Consider the following 13338-nt stretch of genomic DNA (forward strand, 5'->3'; position numbering starts at 1 on the left):
TTTCCATGATTCCCCATAGTGTGGTCTAAAATTCTTCCAAGTGCAGGAACATTTGTAAGCTCAGATTACTGTCCTGGGCCCACCTAGCCACAGCTGCAAGGGCGGCAGGACCTGTGCAGCTCTAGGGGCTATAACCTAATCTTGACACAGGTGAGTTGTCCAGAGTGACCATATATATATATATATATATTTCCCTTTGAAACAGTGCTGCTATTTTGTTGAGATACCAGCTTATGTGGTGGGGTACATGAGCACCTGGGGAGTAGGTCCTGATCCATGGATTGCTTCACTTTAATGAGAAAACCCTGCATTTCCCAACTTTCACTGCAGACTACCTGGTGTTAAGTAACTCTTCCTCATGAACCCGGGCTACTGGGGTTGGGAAAAATTGATGTATCTATGCAAGAAACAAGTGGGAGAAAACATGAATCTGTGACCTAGAACTAAGAAAATCCATGTGGGATGCAGCAGACTTGAGGTATTGTCCCTGACTGCAGTTAGGTGTTTTAAACAAAATGGCTGCCAAATGAAAAATAGGAATAGCGTTACTGTCCCTGACATCGCCATTTGAATATTTTCCTTCCTCTCTCTTTGATGTACCTGCAAAACACCCTCAGAAGGGGGAGAGCTGTCCTGAGCTTTCAGCCTTGCTGTATGGAGGAGTGGTAGCATTTCCCCTTCCCTGTGAGGCTGCCTGGGATTTCCCCCCACACCTCCAGAGCTTGGCAGCCCTCTGTGGCTGGAGCACTGCGCCTCTGGGCTTCTGCTCCCTGGAGTCATCAGTCACCTCTTGCAGTGGCTGCCACTGGGCTTCCTAAAAGTGACTTCTTCACACATCCCCTTTTCTAGATGCTCCTCCAGTTTGAATACTTTTTGGGAAAGTGCTTCTTCAAAGTATTATGTAGTGGCACATAGATCCACTTTTAATGGCAAGCTATAAAAAATATTCCACTCCTGCACACTTCACATTTGGCGATTACCTTTTCTTTGCTATTACCTGAACTGCTGCTAAGGCAGATGGCACTGTCTAGTTCCTGTCATCAGCTGATGAACTTCAGCTGTCTCCAAAAGATGCTATTTAAAGAAAGCTTCTGCAGGAAAAGAAAATGTGACCCTGTTGTGCCAGTGATAAAAATCAGTGTATTGGCTAATTGTCACAGAAGTTAGCAATCATACAATGATGATGGGCACCTGTGCATTACTGGAAGTTAGCTAATGAATATAACCATTTCTTTCTCTCTACCTAGAGAAAGGAAAATAAATATTCTGCTCTGTGTTTTTGTTCAGAGCTCAAATGGCCCTGTCTGTTATCAGACCTTTATTTAATGGGATTTCTTTTTTCTTGTTCAGATTTAGTCCTGTGCTGATTTTGTAAATATATATTATATTTTTATTTCTGAAACTATTTTATTTCATGTTCCTTCCAAATCATAGGAAAAAAATAATATAATATATATATACACACATCTAGTTATGCCTCTGGGACTGACAAGGTTGGTTCTGGTGCTGGAACTGGTAGCCTTAATAGAGTGGAAAGAGGCTTCTTGAAGTTAACAGTTTGGTCTTGCTGCCAGGAATAGAGTAAGAGGAGATTTACAGTCTGCGGCACATGCATGGGGCCCTTGAGACTACCAGTCTCTAAATGAGTGCTTGATTTGTTTGGATGATTGAACAATCGTAATCCTAAATGCTGCTTTTTAATTTATAAAATGTTCTTACTATCTGTGGAGAATCTTTCAGAAGGCTTTCAGAAGCGGTTGTAGTGTATATACATTGTTATGCTAAAGGAGAGGGAAATACTGCAAGGTTGTTGCTGTCAATGCTCAATAAGAGATGAATGTAAGGTTCCTCAGAACATTTTGCATCATTCAAGTAAATGAATTTTAAGACTATGTAATGAAAGTCTGGATACTTGTGTACTGTAGAGTGCATTATTTAGAGTCAGAACATGTTTGCAGACTTGAAATTCATCTCATCTTCATTATTATTATTTGTAGTTACAGCCAAAGGTCTCAGTCCTATTGTACTAGGCATTGCAGACAATGGCAACAAAGGCGTTTTTTTCTAAAGGACTTTTATACTTGAGCTAGAAAATACTTTCTAAGAGGTTAAAAAAAAAAAAGTTGAATGTGTTCATTGTAATTATTTTCATGTAACAGTAGGCTTTTTTCCTCCTGTAACTTAAAGACTGCAAGAGTGGAGGTCAAAGTCCTCCTGTATACACTTAAAAAATCTCGACAACACTATTTTATGTGCAAATATATTACCTTAGATTTATTTTATAAAATGCCAGAGGGCTCTATCTTTGCTAACATTTAGAAGCTAACATTTTTAGCTTCTCTACATTTAGTTAACATCACCAAATAAAGCTCTATCATTTATTGTTGTATCCTGTACTCTTTCCCTTGAACAGCTCAGCAATTATTATAACATTTCTGTGAAGGAAACAGGTATATGGTGTGGAACTGGATAACCTTCTTTCCATGTATTAAAAATAAATGTTTTACCATCTCTCCATAGGCTTAGGCTCTCTGTGGAATGAGACCCACTGGACACATCTGTGCTGCTCACAGAGTCACCCCTGAAGAGGTTTTGCAAGCAGTGTGCTCTGTGTCTTGCTGTCATCCACATACCTGGAACGCAGACTGAGTGCAAACCGCGTGCCTACTGGCATACAAACCAGTCTGGCACACTGCCATGATTTGGACAGCACAAGCAGGCTGTGATTACAGGTGTGCTCTCCATTTGGGCTGACTGTCTGGTTTTGAGGACATTTCTTATGTAATTCCTGCCCCAATGAGCAAATTAGAACAGAGACAGCAGATGACTGTAGGTATTCAGGAGAATAAGGGTTTAAATGTTTTCAAACTTAAATTGTAAAACTGAACAAGAAGGGAAAATTCCATTCTTATTTTCATCTGAAGCCTTTGGAAAAGGTAGTTTAATATGAGGCAAATTTTCTTTTCTAAAAGAATAGATGTGACCTTGTATGTGGAAGGCAAGATCAGGGGGTGGCAGGTAAATTCTCCTGAGGCCATTATTGGGTATTGTTGCTTGGCAAACTGGCAGACTCATTCTGGCTGGGAGATACAGATATTTGGGAAGAGATCTCTACCGCTAACTTTCCACTATCTTGTCCACTATCTTTCAAAATTCTTGTGACAAAATTCACCCAAATCAGTACTGTCTATTTAAATTCTAATTTGCTTTTCAAAAATTCTCTATGATTGAAATTGCAAGAAGAAAAATTGAACACATAGCAGGTTTTTCCATGGGCTTCAGACTACAACCCCAAACTCCCAGACTGTCTCAGATCTCTCCTTTTCCATCATCAGACACAGAAGAACCTTATCTCTGGGACTGCAGATGATTTTTATGGTAGAAAAAAAAAAAAAAGGAAATTAAATAAACATAACTTGAGGTATCTATGACAATACCTTAAACTGGAACTGGGTGGGGAAAATAGTAAGCTGTCTAAGAGGCTCTCAGCTTTCTTCTCATACTTGTCAAAATACTTTGGATTATTGACTTTATCTTGACTAGAACCTAGGGAATTTTGCATGGATATCTTGCCTTTGATTTTCAGTGGGATTCTTGATAAATCATTTATTTTCTGTTTCCCCAGATCTTCAACTGGAAACATAATAATTCCTTACAAAAATATCGTGACCAAAAAATGGTATTAATCTTTGAGGCAGTGATGAGGAGGACTCCACAGTTACTTGGAAAACAAGTTATGAATTTGGTTATAAATGCTACTTATGACAGTCCCTTCCTTCAATGTAATAGAAAAAAAATGTTAAAGTTTTTTGCCGATTCTGTAAAAGAAACCACAAAGTGCAATACTCAAACAAAATGGAAAGGTGTTCAGCTTAGAGAAGTGTTTGCTATAAGCAGCTTTTCAAGTTAATGAGAAATATCCACGTAAGGGGGATTTTAATAAGCATTCTCTTGCTGAGTTCTACATTTTTGATTAATTTAAACTAAGTCATCCAGGTTTAACGTAGCAAAAGACAGCTTCATTCCAATACTGCTGTTGGATTTTTACATGTAATAACATTTTTATTTAAAAAAAAATGTGCATTTCAATCTCAAGGACATAATAGTTCTAAGTGTCTGTTTACATTATCTGTACATTTTTTTTCCTACTTCACAAAGCTTTCTGGTTTGATTGCATGAAATCTGGTAACTGTAAAGGAATAGAGAAATACCTATCATTCATTAAGTAAGAGCCCTAATTAAATGTTATGTTAACAAGCTTAAAATAAGATAAATATTCTATCAGCAGTGATATATGAAAACGGTTAAGTCTTTCTTATGTCAGACTTTTATATACTGTAAAATCAAGGTTTTTATTCTGAACTGATAAGGTATAATCTATTTCTCTTTATAAGAAGCGAAATTATGTAGTTATAAGTATGTGAGAGTCAGAGAAGCATGGTGAAATTAGCAGACTTTGGAGCCTTAGAGTATATCCTGTACTATTTGATGATAATTGGAGAAGCTGCTTTAACTTTACTTTTATCAGTATGTTGTGTTGTTTACAACGTAAAGCATCTGTAGGACTTCTAACCTTTCAAAATCATCTGCTTCACAAGCAAAATAATCCCCTGGATAAAACCACCATTTAAGCTCCTGTTGTGTTGCTATTTCACTCCCTTGGAGAAGATAATATGGTAGGTTGAATTATCTAGTAGAAAATTGTCAAGAATTACGTTCTGAATGACAGTTGCTGTGTTAGCACTCCATGATGGATGAAAGGCTGATGGACATTTTAGAGTGAGCAAGAACATTTTTTCAAAGTAAAAATTATAAAAATTGTGCATTTAAAAACAAAAAACAGAATGCTCTCAGCAGTATGAAGAAACTGTCGCTTAATTTTATATTCTTTGAGCCAAACTCTTGCTCTGGAATTGTCCTATTTCGTCGGTAACAGCTAATCACACTGGAGGAACTAAATTGCATGTGTCCCTTTACTTAACTTTGTAGAACACATAAGCAATTATGGGAACTAAGAAAGGTTATATTGGCCATCAGTCATTCTAGTTTTATACTTTATTCACCCCATGGCGCCTTGTAATTGTTTCTTAAATGACCTTATTATGTTTGTGCAACATGGAAAATAGCTTACTTCACTTGCTTAAAAATTATCGCAATTCCATGTGTTTCTATTCATTAATTTTTACATGCAGATTGCTTAAATTACTTATTATAAACTGTACTTCTGTGGGGTGTCTGCACTAATTGGTAAGCCAAATTACCTACAACAATTGTTTCTTGTGGCAGTGATGATATTTATGTGCACAGACTTTGCTTCTGGTGGGCTGGCACAGACCTAGCACTTCAGGCATTTTGATGTGTCCTGGTGCCTTAGGAAGAGGAAAGAAATGCAGATCTTGTGCGTCTGACTTAATTTTCTGCCCGTGTACCTTCAGTTTTGCTCTTGCTTGCTTAAGATAAACACCTAATACATGTTCATTTCTGTCAGGGCAAGCTGAATTTTGCCTAATAAAAATCCCACAGGACTAAATTACAGGGATCACAGGACTTTTTAGACCATAAAATATATTGCCTGTATTTCACCATTAGTTAGCAGAGTACTTGATATGCAATAACGTTACTATAATGTGCTTTGAATGTTTTTATTGGGTTAATCCACTAGTAGTGAGAAAGTCTGATCCTGTGAATTGGAGTGGATTCAAGAATGGAGAGAACCAAAACAGGTGATTTCTGTCTCTCTTCAGTGTCCTCCCCAAGCTTTTCCACACCACAAGCTAGCCCATAAACCCAGCATTCTGAGGTAAACATAAGCTGAAAAACACTGATGACATTATGCTGTGTGGCTGAAAGTAATTAATGGTTGTGCATCTAAGTACAAGGTCTTCAGGTCACATCTGCCTCTTAAAATCACTGGGAGTAGGAAATGTTCATCACCTTCCTGAGTTAAATGATAGTTTTAGGATAGGCTTGCTTTTTATTTATTTATTTATTTATTTATTTATTTTGTGTGTGTGTGTGTGTAAGGGTTTGTTTTGTGGAGGATGATTCTGTATCTCTTTTGTGACTGAGAGCTTGGGGCTTCCTGCTGTCAGATTTCAAGTTAATCTTAACCTCTAGTAACAGCGAATACATTGCTTCTGGGATGCCTGATTAGGACAGCAACCTTTGCCTTCCCTTTCTCCCCCAGAATGGAAGGTTTTAACCGCAAGAGCAGAATAACTTTTCTTATTGCACCAGTTTTACCACTCAGAACATTAGTACTAATTTGGCTTGGTGTGTATTGTAGCTATTTTAACCAGTAGTCACTGAACCTACAGATTTTTAGCCTGAAAGATGCTTGTAGGTTCCAGCATGGACTCCTTGCTTGAGCAAGGGTGCATGAACCAGAGCTCCCTTCCAACCTTAACCATTTCACAGCTCTGTGGCCAAGCTTTATCAATTCTCATCCAGGAGGCAGAAAATATCAGAAAATATGCATTTAGCTTTTTTTTTTTTTAATACTTAATCACTGTTTTTTACAGTGCAGAATACATGTACATAGGCAGCTCTGAAAATAGGAACCAGAATCCAGAAGCAGTTTGCAACATATTTTTCTCATGGTTTACATTAAAAAGAGAGACAGAAGGAGAGAAGGAAGCTAAGAGAGAAAGAGAGGGAGAAGGAAGAGGAGAGCTGGGGGACAGACAGTGGGAAAGAGAAAGGAAGGAGGGAAGGGGAAAGATAAAGAGAAAGAAAAAAAGAAAGATATAAGAAAAGAAAGTGAAATAGAGGTTGAGAAAGACAAATAAAAGAGACCTAAAACAGAGAAAGAAGGAAACAGTGAGGAAAAAGAAGATGAAAAGAGAACAGTAGAGAACAAATGAAAAAGAGAAGGTGGGTGAGAGAAAGCAAAGAAGTGAGCAGACAAAAAAGAGAGAATGAAAGAGAAAAAGAGAAAAAGGGAAAAAGAGAAGAGAAAGCAAGAGAAAGAGAGAGAAAAGGAAAAGAATGAATGAGAAAATAAAGTGAGAGAGAGAAGGAAAAAAGAACAAGAGTAAAAGAAAAAGTGAGAGGAAAAGAGGAAAAAATGAGAATGGAAGAAAGAGCAAGAGAGAAGGAACAGAATAGATGTGAAAAAGAGAGAGAACAAAAGAGAGAAAAGTGAAAAAGTAAAGAGAGCAAAAGAGGGGAAAGAAAGAAACAAACAAGAGTGAGGTAAATCGCCTTAGCTGCTGCTTAGGCATCTTAAAGAACAGCGTAATGGAAAACACTGATAACATTACTAATTCTTCATAGCCAGAGGTTAAGTTTTGTTTAAGAATTCACAGTGCTAGCACAGAAAACATTTAGGAATGTAAGCTCTAGTCTCAGATAGAGGTACCACACATGTGTAACTGTGGACACAGGTGTTCATGACCATAGCAGAAGTAGGATTTTGCATGTAAAATCCTACTTTTTTCCTCCCTCCAGTGTTTATAATCCTTTAACAAATTTGCAAGTGGGTGCCATTTCAAGCACTTCAGTTTCTAAGACACTGTGATGTCAAGGCTGGGAGTTGAAATTTTACCTGCAGTACTGAACATCTGAAAATCAAACTCTGGGATGCTCAGTCTTTCCAGGACAATGTTATTTTCTTAATATAGATTATTATTATTATTATTTTTAATGAATTGCTACCTCAGTGTGAGACAAACTTACTTCATTCCTATGAAACTTTGGGATGTGTAATTTCTTATTTACCTGTTACATCTGATCATATTTACTTCCAAGAGGTGAGAACACATTAATGTATGCAGGTGCATGCTCCAGTATTATGATGGTAGGGTAAGTGAACCCCATGAATATAAGAAGATTGCAAAATTTCTGGAGTAATGTGAAGAAATAAAAATGTGTAGGATGAAATTATTGTCCTTTTCATCCACTCAGCTGTAGATGCTAATGATTGGATTTGTGCATTCATTTATCTATGACATGACATATCTTCTTCATTGTACAGTTGTTTCCATGGAAGATATCTTACAAACGTCTTCTGATATACATTTATGAATTCCTGACAGAAGGATTTACAAAGCTTAAAACATGAATTGTTCAAGTCATAGTTTCGTCTTCACTTAAGAACCCATGTCGTTTTTGATATACAACAGATATGCTGTGTTGTATTAAGTATCATGTGTTCTTTTTTGGATTTGAGTTTCACCTAATACTTGTATAATAAGATATAATAATAATATAATACATTATATAATTATAGGTATACAGATATGTTCATTTACATGTTTTCATGTAAAAACTTCAAATGTTTTCAAATGTGTAAAAACTTCATGTTTTGTAAGATATGCTTCTGTATTAAGTTATCAAATAAGATGTCACAGATTTATCACTATCAATACAAACATAACTGTTGAAGCCAGGGGTCAGTAAACTAATACATAATATTTTAACATGCTACAATGTTTTTAATGCAGATTTTTTAAAATTCCAGATTACAAAAAGTACTTTCAGTTAAGCAAGAACCCAGAAAGCAGAGACTTCTTCTAAAAGAAAGAAAACTTCAAAAAAGAGATGACAAAACAGAAACTTACCTTCAAAAGGGCATAATATATTTTCTGAACAATATACAGTACCTTATCTTAATTGAATAGTTTTATCCTGCAACCATTTATGGAATAGGAGAGTACAAAATGAGGTAAAAGCCTCACACATATTCACTTTTCTTGGTCTAATTTGCAAAGCTTTTCAAATTAGGTTCTGCAAGAAACAGTCAACCTTTGCCCTTTGCAGACTATTTATTATTTTCATTTTGAGATGAAACTACAATAGCTTCATACTCTTTTCTTCATAGTCAGTGATTTGCTTAGAGAGAATAATCGAGAATAATACTGAGAAATGGAAAAGAAAACAGCTACATGTTTTGTTTTCTCAGAAACTAAAAATTAGAGTGAAGCTGTACTAGCAGCATCAATCCAGGGCTGTTTAATCTGGTGAGAATTTGGCAGACAATGAGTGAATACCAAGAGACAACAAAGAACATAGTTTCATAGTCTTTTCTGTCAAAAAAAAAAAAAAAAAGCCAGGATTTGGCTGGTGTCATATAAGAAAACACAGGGGCTTCATCCATAACCCTGCCCATCAGGCACTGCAACAACAGTGCTTAGATTCTAAGAATCCTTTTGTTCCTAAGTCTGAAAGGTGGTGATAAAGATTTAACTTTTGTCCACTGTGAGGACAGTCTCCTCCCCACAGCTCACCTCGAGACAGTGCTGCTCCCCCCCTTACTCATATCATTGTTCAGCCTTCACCATTAAAACATCACGAATAATAATTACATGGTATGGTATTAATATCCCACCTCCTTTTCCCTTCCCATACCTTTCCATCCGCAATCAAAACTAAAACTCATGCAATCAAAACTAAACAATCAAAAAATTCAAATAACTTGCAATCAACATTTTTGAATATTTTTCCCCCTAGGTTTCTGTTAAAAAAAAAAAAATTATAAGTTCAATAACTTGTGAGAAGCTGCCCACACATGCACAAAATATGCTGCACAGGCTGAAAGAGTTTAAAAAAGCCTGAAAAAAGAATCCACCTCCCCCCGTCCAAAAAAAAAAAAAAAAACAAACAAAAAACCACCAAAGAACAAAAAACTTATTGGCTTTTTATCCCTCGTATTATTTATTTTCCCCTTTGTCCACTTGCCAATGCATTTTCCAAATGACAGATTTTCTAATATTTCTCTTAGAGGAGTAACAAGGTGAATAATTCCTCTTTCATGATGATTTCCCCCCGATATTTAGCAAAATAATCAAAACAAACGTCCTTCTTAATTTTATCTCATTATTCTTCCTGGAGCTATAACCCTTTTTGTCACTTGGAATAGTGCCTCTCCTTCTCTAATGCTTTCCCATGAAAAATTTGTAGGTTATTATTGCTCTCCTTAGCTGTTGCTTAGCTAAGTGATATATATTTGACAGACTGTAATTGCATGAGCCCCTGGGAAGTGCAACTGCCAAGCTGCACACAGCTCTATTTGGGATACATATTACAAGGTGTGTCAAATGCAGCCGGATGTAGTGCATAAACAAGAGAAAAATCCTGCTCCAACTGTGTAAAGAAAGGAGAGGGAAGGGTGCTTTTTATTTATTGATCGATTTGTTTTAAGCCAGTTATAACAATCTCAGCTGTCTTCTAAAGTTTTCTAAAGGTCGCTAGTGAAAGCTCGCATGCACCACTGCAGGTTCACAAGCACCTGCACGTCCCCCAGATACCAGCCCAGATCCTCTCCTTGCCTGGACTCATGGCCTCCTACTTGCTGGTAATTTGACCAGCTTGAGGTTTGCCAAGGGAATTCATACACCCACCAGGTCTGGAGGGACACAGGCACTTGCCCCCCAAGTGGCAGCAGCACCAGGCATGGGGCTGGGTTGGACAAGCATACCAACCTGCTGTGGTTTACATGCACTGGACCCTTTTATGCCTGTTTCTATTTCTTCTTTATTTCCTTCTCCTAAACATTCCTTGCTGAATTTTGTCAAGTCCCACAGAAACATCCTGAGTCCTTATATTCCTTTTGTTTCCCACTTCCCCTCAGTAACAAGGTACAGGCTGACCATCTCCACTGCTGAGCCCAGAGTTTCTTGATGGCCCATCACTTAGTAGCTGGCGACTCCTGGTCTTTGCTGTTATCTCTGTATTATCCTTTGCCTACCACATTGTGTCATTGTGAGTTATCGCTTCCCCTTATTATCGCCTTTTGCATTGAAAAGGTTCTTGATCAGATAACCTTATAACATCAGTAAACCTGCCTTCCACATACCCTTGCAGAAGTCAGTACAGTGAATTTCAGAAAATACAAAAAGCCCAAAGAAGTCAGTGAAGAAAGATTTAGAGAGAAGGGTATTCATAAAGCAGTATTTAATACCAGTCCCAGGTATTCAAAAATAATAAACAACAACAATAATAAAACAAAAAAGTTTCTGGTCATCAAATAGATCAAAGAGACTGAAATTCTTTTAGTTCATGTATGTTTTTAAATAAAATATTTGGGGCTATTCTTCTTTGCATACTAAAGTTATAGTAATTAGAAGGTCATCCATATTCTGTTTTTTTCCTCTGCAAATCCTAGAGGTTCGAAGAATTCATCTGACCAAATGTAATCATCTACATCTCAGCTCTTCACCTGTTTACCTGTTTTTTTTTTTTTTTTTTTTTTTCTCGCCTGTATCAGTGGAGTGAAACAGGCACTTCTTGGGTGCATCATATCTCATCCTAAAATAGACTTATAAAATAGATCAGAAGAGTCATGCTTTAAAATTGCCTAATTCTCTTCATTGACTATAAAGGCAGCCTAGGGGGTTAGCTGAGATGTAGATATCTACATTCTGCACATATTAAATTAGGTGAGATGAATCCCACCCTTCATTTATTTTTCAAGGCGTGTAACTTGAGATTGTCACATAATGATGAGAGATCAGGCTTCAAGAAAAGCATTAAATATTACAAGAATGGCGATAAAATTGTGAGACCTGGTAATAACACTTATGTACAGTAGTGACCCGATGTTTCTAGGGTCATTCATGTATATGTGTAATATTGTAAATGAGCAAAGTACATGTGAAAGGTATACATTCTATGTTAAAAAAAAAAAAAGATACTGGAACAGAATGTAATGCCAGAGCTAAACAAATAGACAAATGGTTTCTTCTCTCTACTGATTCCTTCTCCATTGCTGCTTCAAAGTCCCAACTTTTTTCCTCAGCACTGAAAGCTTGTATAGCTCCCCTCCTCTTCCTCATCTTTGCTTCAAACATAGGAACAAAAGCTAGGAGCGATAAACTGGAGAGCTGAAAAAATCTATAGTGTAAAGAAGCAATTCAAGGAACAAGAAAGAAAAAATAAATGTGAGAGGAGAATAGAATGAAGAGAGGACAAAGGAAGCAGAACAAGGGAAACAAGTGTCCTATCATTCTCAAGACAGTATTGTCTGTCTACATGTAAACCAGGTTTCTGGTGACTAATACAATAGACTGTTCCCAATACGCTGAAGTTGTCACTTGACCACTTCATTGTCTTTTATGTTTTGCTTTCTCCTGTACTGTATTTTTCTTTCTTTCTGTCTATAATTCCTGCATGCTCTCTAACACCATAATATTTAAAAGCCTCTGTCAGTCCATCTACCCTTTGCTTCCAATTGCTGTCGTTTTCGCCTCAATAGAGCTAAACTCATTGAGTTGTTTTAGAAAGAGCTCATACCTCTGGAGGCAACACAACAAAGTAGAGAAAGCTGTGAAGAGAGATGGCAGCCAGCAGCGAGAGAAGCCTGGGCCAATGGAAATGTACTAAAGCCTATATCATTTCAATGAGAAAGGCACAAGGCAGAGATGAAGCAAAGCAATTCTATGTGATCAACACTAAAAACTTGAGTAGTCTGCCAATTATAACAATAAAATGGAAAAAAAAAAGTACTGACTGGAGGTTAGCTCTGTTAATTATCAGAATTGAAAATGAGGTGAACAGCCAGAAGTAAGGAAAAAGGGAACCTGCAGTGTCTCAGACACCTGCTTTTCTTAATCCACCATCGTTTGGAAACAAAAGTGCTTTTTTCAGTCCAAAACATATCGACAAGTAGGAGCAGGTGACTGATTTGATGACTGAAACTAAATTTTGAGGCAATCATTCTCCCACAGGTTGTCACAAGGGTTGTTCTTTCCTTCAGATGCAGATTTTTTTGTGTCATGTTGGTGCCCCACATCCCCAATGAAGTTTGGCTCCCCATTGTACTCTTGCATAAGCAAAGAAGAAAAATCAATCCCTGTGCCAAAGAACTTGCACTAAGCAAGTCTACTGTGGGAGATAATTTTTCTGTAATGAGTAGGTATGCCTTTGTATTGCTTGTGTTTATGTTAGATTACTAAATCATTCTTTCAGTCTCTCACTTTCCTTCTAGATAGCACCAGGGATTTTGGAGTCTGCAGCTTCACCCTTCAAAGTTCTACTTGTCTGAGGTGTAGCTAGATCTGTCCTGTAAATGTGATGAGTTTTACGGATGAAGATTCCTGTAAAGAAGTGGTAATGAATACCATTTGAGAGGCCAGAGAGTGATGGTGAACAAAAAACTTAAATGCCATCTCAAATGGCACCAGACTGAAACAATATGGAGCTAAGATGCAGATGAGCAGAACTGAAGAGCTGCAAGAGAAAAATCAGGGCAGAACCTGTTCAGAGGACAGAATATGGTGAAGGAAAAGAATGAGCAATGTTGTTGGCAAACGGAATCCATTTTGAACAGGTTTATTAAGAAAAGATTGACTGGGAACTTTGCTTTTACTTTTACCCTCCCCATTCAGGTCCATTTTTTTT

This window comes from Anas acuta, chromosome 4 (genome assembly GCF_963932015.1).
Source record: "Anas acuta chromosome 4, bAnaAcu1.1, whole genome shotgun sequence".
In the NCBI taxonomy this organism is placed as follows: domain Eukaryota; kingdom Metazoa; phylum Chordata; class Aves; order Anseriformes; family Anatidae; genus Anas; species Anas acuta.